Source organism: Microcebus murinus, chromosome 16 (genome assembly GCF_040939455.1).
Source record: "Microcebus murinus isolate Inina chromosome 16, M.murinus_Inina_mat1.0, whole genome shotgun sequence".
NCBI lineage: Eukaryota > Metazoa > Chordata > Mammalia > Primates > Cheirogaleidae > Microcebus > Microcebus murinus.
This window is the reverse complement of record NC_134119.1, coordinates 12501329-12511882: the sequence shown is the minus strand read 5'-3', so window position 1 is coordinate 12511882 and position 10554 is coordinate 12501329.

Below are 10554 nucleotides of genomic sequence, written 5' to 3'. Positions count from 1 at the left end.
AAAATCTATGGCTTTGGAGAAAGAGGAAGAGTGAAATAATTTCTGCTTTAAGAAATCATTGTGCCAAAATTATTTTATTTGTTAAGAGAAAGGGATTTCATTTTCCATTTATTCCTCTGCTAAATCTAGATTCAGAGCCCCTCCCCCACGCCATAAAAAGCAGATTTGGATCTCCACCCCCTCCTCCACCGTCATCCCTGCTTATTTGACCCAAGACAGAAAATCCAGCCATGCCCTCTTGGCACAGCTGTTTTAGCTTTTCCGGGCCTGGTTAAAATCTCATCTAGTTTACATAAAATAAATCTGCAAAACCCCTCACCCCAGTAAAAGTCATTGCCTACCGGCTGCAAAGAGGTAGACCCAAGTGAGCACTGGTCGGTTATGCCCAGCTGGATCCCTCTCAGGCCCGGCCCCAGCGTGGGCGGCAGGGGCCCCCCCACCAGCTGGGGCATCCAGAACAGAGGATCCTTCCAGGAAAGTCACTTGGCACTGTCACCCTGCTCTGCATCCATGCCTTTCCTGAGGCTGCACAGGCTAATTAAAAGTCATGCTTCTATGGAGCCGTGTCTGTTCATGACCTTCGCCCATTTTTTAATTGAGTTGTTAGATTTTTTTTGCTATGAAATTATAGGAGTTTCTGATATATTTTAGAAATTGACCCCTTGTTAGATACAGTGTTTGCAAATATTTTCTCCCATTCTGTAGGTTGCCTTTTCACTCTACTGATTGTTTGCATTGCTGCACAGAGGTTTCTAGTTTGATACAGTCCTGCTTGTCCATTTTGATTTTTTTTTTTTTTGCCTATGCTTTTGGTGTTGCATCCTTCTAAGAGCTTTACAGTTTTAAGTCCTGTGTTTAAGTCTTTAATCCATTTTGAGATGATTTTTGTAATTGTAAGATAAGGGTCTAATTTCATTCTTTTGCAAGTGACTAAGCAGTCTTTTCAACATCATTTGTCAAAGAGACTACCCTTTCCTTATTGTGTATTCTTGGCACCCTCACTGAAAATCAGTTAATCATGTAACTGTGTATTTGTTCCATTCCATTCAACTATATGTTTGTCTTTATGCCAGTACCATACTGTTTCATTTATTACTATAGCTTTGTAATATATTTTGCAGTCAGGAAAAGTGATGCTTCTGGTTTTGTTTTTCTTTTTTTCTTTTAAAATATTGATTTATTTAATTAGAAACAGGGTTTCACTATGTTGCCCAGGCTGGTCTCCAACTCCTGGGCTCAAGCGATCCTCCGGAATAGCTGGGATTACAGTTACATGCCACCATGCCCAGCATGTTCTTTTTCAAGATTGTTTTGGATATTCAGAGTCTTTTGTTGGTTTTGTATAAATTTTAGAATTGTTTTTTCTATTTTTGTAAAAATATATTATTGGGATTTTTATAGGCATTGCATTGGATCAGTACATTGCTTAGGGTAGTATGGACATTTTAACAGTGTTAAGTCTTCCAATCCATGGATCTGAGGTACCTTTCCATTTGTTTGTGTCTTCTTTAATTTCTTTCATCAATATGTTGTCGTTTTCAGTGTATAGATCTTTTAACTCCTTAGTTAAGTTTATTCCTAAGTATTTTATTCTTTTTTATGCTATTGTAAGTGGGATTGATTTCCTAATTTCTGTTTTGGATAGTTTGTTGTTAGTGTATAGAAATGCAATAGATTTTTGTATGTTGACTTTGTAATTCAAAACTTTACTGAATTTGTTTCTTCTAACAGTTTGTGTGTGTGTGGGGGGGCATCTTTATGACTTTCTATATATAAGATCATGTCATCTGCAAACAGGGAAAATTTAACTTCTTTTCCAATTGGATGTCTTTTATCTCCTTTTCTTGCCTAATTGCTTTGGCTGGGACTTCCAGCTCTATGTTGAATAAAAGCGCCCCTTCCCTGGAGCCTTTGGACCCAAGGGAGCAAGAGCCCTAGCCCCCCTGTTGCTAGACCTGGGTGCCTGTCCTGCCGCACGCTCTAAGCTCCCACACTTTGGTGAACAACAGGCCCAGCGTGTGAGCGCACGCTCTGGGTCCAGCTGGGGTCCTGGCGTAAGAGGGAGCTCGATACTGACCGAGATTCAGTTCTCCACTGCAGAGGCTAATGGGGACTTGAAATGGAAATTTGATTGAGTTACAGAAAATCTAAGAAGCCACGTTTCTAACCAACCTAAGTTTTTGGATTAAGATTCACTGCAGTTGTGCCATTATTGAAGCTCCAAGGACCAGCACCCATTCCTTCATTTGGAAACTATTTTTGCGCACCTCCACTGGGCAACTCAACTGCACCTTGGAATCTCGTAGGGAGCTTTAAACATGCTGACACATGGGCCCCACCCCTGAGAGTGTGGGGTGCAGCCTGGGCATGGGATCGGGGGCCCCAGGTGGTGCTAACGTGCAGCGAGACTGAGTCCCGCCGAGCTGGATGCTGGGGCTCTAGAGGTAAGTGTGGTCTGTCCTGTAGGGTCAAAGGAGGGAGACCAAGGAGTCGATTGTCTGAATAGAGGGGACACTGGGGGCTCTGAGAGCCCCAGGAAAGGTATTGGCTCTGCAAGGTGGGAAATGGATTAGGCAGAACTTTCTGGAAGAAATGATACCAAGCCCTGTCAGCCAGGTGAAGGGGGAATGGGAAAAGTGCTCCAGGTAGAGGGGGGAGAAAATGCAGAAGCCCAACAGGAGTCAGATAGAACTTTCTGGAGGTTCACAGACCAGGTCCCTACTCTCTACTTAAAACCCTGCAGGCCCTTTCCAGAGCTCTGGGAAGGAAAAGCCAACTCCCAGCCAGGGCTGGTCCTGGAGTGGCTGCTGCCCAGCTCCCCACCTGCCCCCAAGCTTGTGTCCCGCACTCACTGCCTGCAGCAACCCACGGCACACACCTCAGTGTGTAAGTTTATCCCGACTTTGGCGCTTACTGTTCCTTCTGCTTGGAGGGCAGTCCCCACCCCCACCCCCACCCCACCCCTACCCTATCCCAGCTAATTTTCAACATTCAGACTGATCTCAGTGTCTCCCCAACCCCTGCCCACCAAACTCTTCCCCACGCCCCTCCACCACCACGCCGCCACCCTGTCTACGTCCTCTCGGCGTGGCTGTATCACAATGCAAAGTCACAGTCTTCAGAATAAAAAAGGGTCTCCCTGGTCCAAAGGGATGCACTGAGAGTGTGAGTTTTCTACCATGTAACCTTGTCTCCGGGGATTCTGAGGGACCGAGAGACCCTTGTGTTAGGTGTGTTCCAGGTGGGAACCTGGAACATCGCCAAGCCTGTGGGACAAAAGCGGCAGGAGTCTGGAGAGCCCAAGGTCGTAAATCTAACTTTGACCACAGACGGCTGCAGTGACCCCGCTGGCATTCCTATCCCCCCCCCATGACGAAGCTGCCCCCTCCCCAGCTCTGCAGGTGTTGCTCACACCCCTGGAAAAACCCCCTATAACACCCAAGGCTTTCCCCTCCCTCGGGGTGGACGCTTTTTCAGCCTCGCCCATCTGCACCCAGATGTTCAAAATAAACAGCTCTGTGCTACTCCTGAGGCTTCGCGTCTCTCTCTGCTCTGGACCCAACGCCCCGTGCAGCACTCCTCAAAGCACGCCATTCTCCGGCCACTGCAAGGCCAGTCTTCCCCCACGCAGTAGGTTGTATGATATGAAAAATGAAGAGGAAATTTTTTTTAACAGTGTGCAAATGGCAAGTTTGTCTAGTGGATAAAATAAAGGCCTACAGCCATAGACATCAGAGTTTTTGCACTTGACTTTGTCGTTGTTCCAGTTCTTTGTTGTTTGGCTGCCAAGGACAGAAATCTGAACAACAATGGCTGAAACAATGTCTCACAAAAAGAGAAACCCGGCACTCAACATCCAGGGCTGCTATGCGGGTTCCGTCTTGCCAGGGAAGGATGGGTGCCTGCTCTCATTCGACTCAGCGCCATTAAGGGCACGTGCCTCATGGGTGCAAAGTGGCTGCTGGTGTGCGTGTGGCTGAGTCTGGCCCCTTCCCTTAGCAACATCTCATTATGTCTCCTTGGTCATCTGCTTAGACTTCAGAGACAGTAAGCCTTTTTATAAGCATGCTACATAGATTTAAATACCAACATCATCAGCTAAAACAGTTGAAAGCAGCTGCCCTTGAGTGCAAAAAAAAAAGTGAGGCAAAGGAAGGGAGAAAATGCCTTTTCTGTAACCAATCTTATAGAACAATTTGATAATTTAATCTGTGTGCACATCTTTTTGCTTAAATAAACAGAGAAAAATAAAAGATTGGGGTCATCTGTGGAGCAGTTGCCTGCTGACCTTGACCCTATATGCTGGGGGGATGGGCTGCAGCTCTGATCCTGTCCCCTCCCCCACCCGCCTCCCCCTCCTAATCCACAGCCTGGCGGCTGTTTCTCAGCTGGAGCATAAAGCAAGAGAGAAGTGATTTCACCTAATCACCTAGGTCATTTTCTCAGAAATTGCTTTCTTTTTAACCTTTTTTCAGGAGGAACAAAAAGGAACGGGAGAGGCAGCCAAATTGCTGTCCCCGCGGGCTCCGGCTCTCGGGAGGGGGCTGGCCTGAAAGGGCAAATGCCTTTGGAGCGGGCTTCAATCTTCTCTCCCTCTGGAGAGAAGGCCACCTTACTGCCTTAATGCCGTGAAATGAAATGGCCACTTAGGGGGAGGTGAACAAGTCCGGGGCAGAATGCTTTTCACACACGCAAGAGAGGGCGAGCAGCCGCTGACCCGGGTGAGAGGCCCAGATCAACTTCTAGAAGCGCCTGTGGTTTCCGTCCTTTGCAAATGTCTCCAAGCTCAGTTCACGCGGTGAAACTCCAAGGCTGGATTTTGTTTGACTTGGGGCAAACTTGCTGTGTGGCCAGGGAAAAGTCACTTAACCTCTCTGGACTTCATTTCTGCATCTGTTGAAGAGTAGAATGATTTCTACTCTGAATGCAGTAGGAAAAGCAAATGAAATCTCACAGTCATCTTCCCAAACTGTAAATTATTTTACGGGATATTTAAATCACTTTCTCGGGCTTCCTGTCACAGATGTTCCGTACGCTAGTCCCGGAAATGAGGCTGGTCCGCTGTTATGACTCCCTTGCCATCAGTGGCGCGCACGCACACGCGAGGACCGGCAGGAGTGATAACCACACGGCTTAGAATGGTGGCACCTCTCTGGGGAGGGTGGGAGGGCATGCACACAGCGGGTCTCAACTCTCTCCTGACATCCGGGCGACAGAAACATGAGTATGCATTGTAGCGTTTTCATACCTTTCGTGTTTCTAGACCCGAGTCTCTCCCCTCAGCACTGCTGACAGTTTGGGTGGGTGACTTTTTGTCTCGGGCTGTGCTGTGCATTGCAGGAGGTTTAGCAGCACCCCTGGCCTCCACCCAGGAAATGCCAGTAGCGCCCTCCCCTTCCAAGCTGTGACAGCCAAAAGTATGTCTCCGGACATTGCCGAATGTCCCCAGGGGTAAAACCACCCCCAATTAAGAACCACTAGTCTAGAACAGAGGTGACCCATGGTTCAGAAATACCAGATGACGTCCCCAAAGTCACAGTCAGTAAATGAAAGGGACAGCTCTGCAGGCAGGGCCCGCACTCCCATCTAGTGCTCTTTACAATCTACCCAAGTGCTCTCAAAAGCAGATATTTTTATTGTTAGGATCACAGTGGCGTTTCATCAGACATAAATACAACTGAATGGACTTGATGGAAAATAAAACGTGGAAAGATTATCTTTGGTATTATAACAAATGGCATGGTAAATGTATGCTAATGATCAAGCATTGAATATTTAAATGAATGCAAATCGTCCAGCCAGGGCCGTGCCCCTGCCCGGGCACCTGCCAGTGGGAGGGGGAGGTGGCAGATGGATCTGCTGCTCTGTCATTGTGTCTCAGTTGGCAAAGGCCACTCCGAATGTGCTCAATTACCCGTGTGGAGGATGAACCTGGGCTTCGAATACACTCAGTTCTTCCTGAGTCTGATGTTTGCTTTGTTTAGTAACTTTAGAAGCTGAGCCAATATGGGGCACTGCCCCATTGTCTGCCAAGAGGAAGATGCAGCTGACTCCCTGGTGTCCACAGCAGGGCGAGGTGGCGACTGGTTGGTGGGAACCCGCAGGCCCATCGTGGTTAAGTGGAGATGAAAGTCCCGGGAAGGGGGCTGAACTGTGAGCAAGCACATCATAGCCCACGGAAGGTCACTGAAATTTCCAGAAGCAGATGGGTGATGCCTTGGATACCAGGCTCACCGTGTAACTAGGAGGTTGCATGACAAGGGCAAAGCATCAAACACTGGGGACACCGTGGTGCGCGGGGTGGGCGTTCAGGCTGTCAGGACGCTAACACCACTTCCAGCTCAACACGTCTCAGAAAGCTATTAGAAGGAAAGAAGGGCTTCCAGCCCAGGCTGCTGCTCGACCTTTCGGGGGCTGCGGCTATGTCTTTAAGTTGATGTTTAGCAAATGCACCCAGGTCTGAGCCCGAGGAGCACACAGCGGGGGTCGTGCCACACCGAGTTTAGCTCGCCAGCACAGTCAGCTGCACCGGGCAGGGAGCTGAGATGCAGGAATGGACGTGACACAGGGCAGGAGGTCAGCCAGCCTTTGGGCGCCACGGGGGATTCCCTGGGCGCTGGATGCCATGATGTCTAAAAGTCCACGAAAGCTCAGAAAACCTATGGGAATTATGTGAAAATGATACAGCATAAAACAAGCAGGGAAATCACTGCTCGTTTAAGCAGCCACTGCACGCTTCCTCAGTGTCCTTGAGGAGTCATGGGCCAAAGAGCCTTGGCTAACCACTGGCTGGGGGATGCGGGCCAGGCTACCCGGGAGCAAGTTGCAGGAACCTCATCTGACAGCTGTGCAACATTGGGCAGGTTACTAAACCTCTCTGATTCTTCATTTTCTTATGTGTTAAATGGAATTATGGTGAGGATATATATTAGCTTCAGCCACATGAAATTGGTATTCCCCACAGGAAATTGTTGACTATAAGCAATTTCAGATGGCTCAGCCTAGTGTTCCATAGGGATACACGGAGGAACAGTTAAGAGTTGAGAAGTTCTAACAACGGTGCTTGGCACTGACTGAGCCCCAGACAGGCGTTTGTAGACTGTGTGCAGAGGTTTAGGAAAATGCATAACATCTTCTGTATGTGTTTGCGTGTGATTTCCAAACTCCGTCACAACCCATCAGAAGGTTGTGAGCCATTAGTAGGTGAAGAAATAAAATTAGTGGGTCAGAATTCTTCTTGACAGAATGGAACGGAGGTGACATGATAACAGGACAGGAAAGAAAATAACATGGCTTCACACATCGTGAGATAAATATTGCTTTAAGAGGCTTGTCAATCCTGTCGTGGGTGTGTGTCTGCCCACGTGTGCGTCTGTGTGTGTGTGTGTGTGTGTTTCAGGTCACAATGAAAAATGCATTTCATGCTGTGTGCAGAAGTACAGAAAAATTTAAAGTCATTTTAAAGTCACCGCATTAAGCCATATATACTGGACCTTATGAGGGATTTAAGAGTAATTTTGACTGTGCCACTCACTGCCCTGTGGTCTTGGGTGAGTTACGGGGGCCCCTCTGTGCCTCAGTTTCCTCATTGGGAAAATGGTGAGGAGGCTCACGTCTGGCGCCCCGGGGCTGGGGGAGGCAGTTAATGGACAGAGGCAGGTGAGAGGCTGGGTGCGTCGCCTGGCGTGTGGGCAAGAGCCCAGCGGTGCGAGCCATTACGCTTTGGGTTGCTCATTTCCTTTTCCCGGCCCAGCTGGCTCTGCGGAGGCTGGGGCCCCACTGCAGGGGGAAGAAGTTGGTTGATCCCTGATTTGGGGGAAAGTTTGGGCAGTTCTTGGATCAAACGCCCTAAAGCATTGGACAGTCGATCCTCATGTAAACAATGACACCGCACCAGGAGACCCCGATATGGAAAGACGGCGGGGCTGTAGGGAGAGAGCAATCCGGGGAGACTTCCCAGGGGAGGGCGTTTCTGCTTGTCTCAAAGGAGATTTGCGGGTGGGACTGGAGAAAGCAGGGCCGAGGACTCCCAGGGAGAAGGAAGGATCGTGGGAGGTTCAGCAAGCCGTAGCGGGCAAAGGGCGCGCTGATGCCGTGATCAAAAGGTGGGCCGTCTCCCGGCAGGGCCCTCGGGCAGCTGACAAGGCTCCCAGGGTCCGCCGGCAAGCGACAAATCAGGAGTCACGCGTGCTCGCCGCCGAGGACATATTACCATCATGTCAGGGCCAGACATCTGCCTAAGTGTTACAAATGTTGATGAATATTAATAACCATTTGTTCCCAAAGGACCACAAATCAGTTAATTAGGGGCCTGTCAACCTGTTTATATTATCTATAAATGAAAAGCCGTCAGCAGCCAAACATGAAATGAAGCGGGCCGCGTGCGGGCTGCCGCGGGAGCCGCCCTGGCTCGGCGCGGGCTGCTCTCACAACCGCGTTTTAATCAAGTCGGCGTTACGGGAGGCACATGATAGACGGTGCCTCGGTCCCTCCCCGCGTGTGGGGGATGATTTAAGACTGTCGGTAAATTAGCTGCAATCCAGACTCTTGGAGGAGAGGAAGAACCACCGATAAATCAGTGCTCCGCAGACAGGTAATCAGGCCCCATTCCGAGCGCTGATTACCCGCCCGGGCCATCCGCCTGGTGGTCTTGGTGTGATGGGGCTGGGGTGGGGCCGGAGCCATCGGCCCCGCCCGGGTCAAGTCCGCGTCGGGGCAGCTCAGCACCCCTGGGCATAGGCGTCTTAAGCGTGTTCCGTGGAACAAGTCCCCAGAAGTCGCAGGGCCCTGGAGTCAGAGGCAGAGGGACAGGGACGGAGACAGAGACAGGGACTCGGCAGGAAGAGAGAGATTCGTGCAACGCCAGCGTGTGCCGGGCCCTGCGCTTGGGGCCCAAGAGGGACACGTCGGAGCCCAAAACAGGTGAGAGAAGCAGCGGGTCCACGAAGGAGATTCAGACCAGGGTGTCCCCAACCCATGATCTTCTGCCTCATCACACAGCTCCTTCCCGAAAACCTCCTCCTTCCTGAAAACTCCTCTCGGGGCCAATTCTTGTAATGTATTTTTTTTTTTCCTTTGGGCAAAAAATATGTGGTTTCCTGCCCACGTTTATGCTAAAATGACACTAAATTCCATGAAGTTGAATGAAAATGGACACAGTTACTCAAAGCATTAGGACTAATTATCAAAATACACCCTAACAAGATGCTGTTCCCTCTGCACAGAACTGGAGTGGTCTCCAGTTCTGGTCTCGCCCGCACGCAGGCACAGGTGGGATTCCAGGGGTGGACCGGGCCGAGGGGGGAGCCTCTTTTATCCCTCCTCCTCTCCCTTCTGTGGGGGCAGGGGGACCCCTCAGCTCTGAAGCCCGGTCCCAGCCCTGTTTGCCTTAGAGAGGCCCCCCTGGCCTGCACAGGTGTGCTGTGGGGCATAAATGCATTTTCCCAACGGAGAAGGGTGCCACAGCCACCCTGACACATGCCGGGACTAAAGCACCCGGCGCTGGGCGGGGCCCGGGCTGGAGAGAAACGGCGCTGGCTGCAGAATCCGCCGAATCACCGCAAATGGGGACTCGCAACAACGGAGATTTATTCTCTCACGGCCTGAAGGCCAGACGTCTGACATCCAGGTGTCGGCAGGGCCCCGCTCCCTCTGAAGGCGCCAGGGGACACTCCTTCAATGCCTTCTCCAGCGTCTGGTGGCCTCAGGCATTCCTTGGCTTGTGGCTGCATCACCCCCGTCCCTGCCTCCATGGCCACGCAGTCTTCTTTTCTGTGTCGGTGTCCTCTCCTCTTCTGCCTCCTGTGAGGACACTTGTCACTGGATCTAGGCCCACCTGGTTAGTGGCCAGGATGACCTCATCTGAGATTCTTCGCTGAATTACACTGCAAAGACCTGTCTTCCAAATAAGGTGCCTTCACAGGTGCGGGAGTTAGGACTCGGGCATGTGTTCTTGGAGGCCACCATCCGGTGCCCTACACAACCCGAGGCAGGGAGGAGAATGGCAAGAAGGCCACATGAAGGCAGAAGCATCGCGGTGACAGCTCACGCACGCGGGACGGATCTCCTGCAGGCCAGGAGAGGCTCTACTCGTCTTGCATGTGCACTAACTCATTTAGGATTCACACCAACTCATGCTATCGCTACACTCACTTTGCAGGTGGGGGAACAACAACACATGCAAAAATAAGCCATTTGTCTCAAGTCATTCAGCCAGGACAGGTCAAAGCCGGCAGTTGAAGCCAGCAAGCCATGTCCACAGCGTCCAGGCTCCAACCCACCAGCTGCGAGGAGGGCTGGGCTCTCAGACACAGGTGGCACCAGGCCCGGCAGGTGACACAAACAGTGGTGAGGCATCCAGGAGTGGCATGCTAGGGTGCACTGGACAAAGCATGGGGTTTCTCCTTAGAAGAAGCCAAATGCAGGGTGTTCAACAGAGTAAAATCTAGCTATTTCTATGTAGAAATTCCCAATGATCAGATTCGGTGATTTATTTATTTTTTAAAAGCCAAATGAAACACACAAGTAGTCTGTAAATCAGCTGTCGGCTGCCAC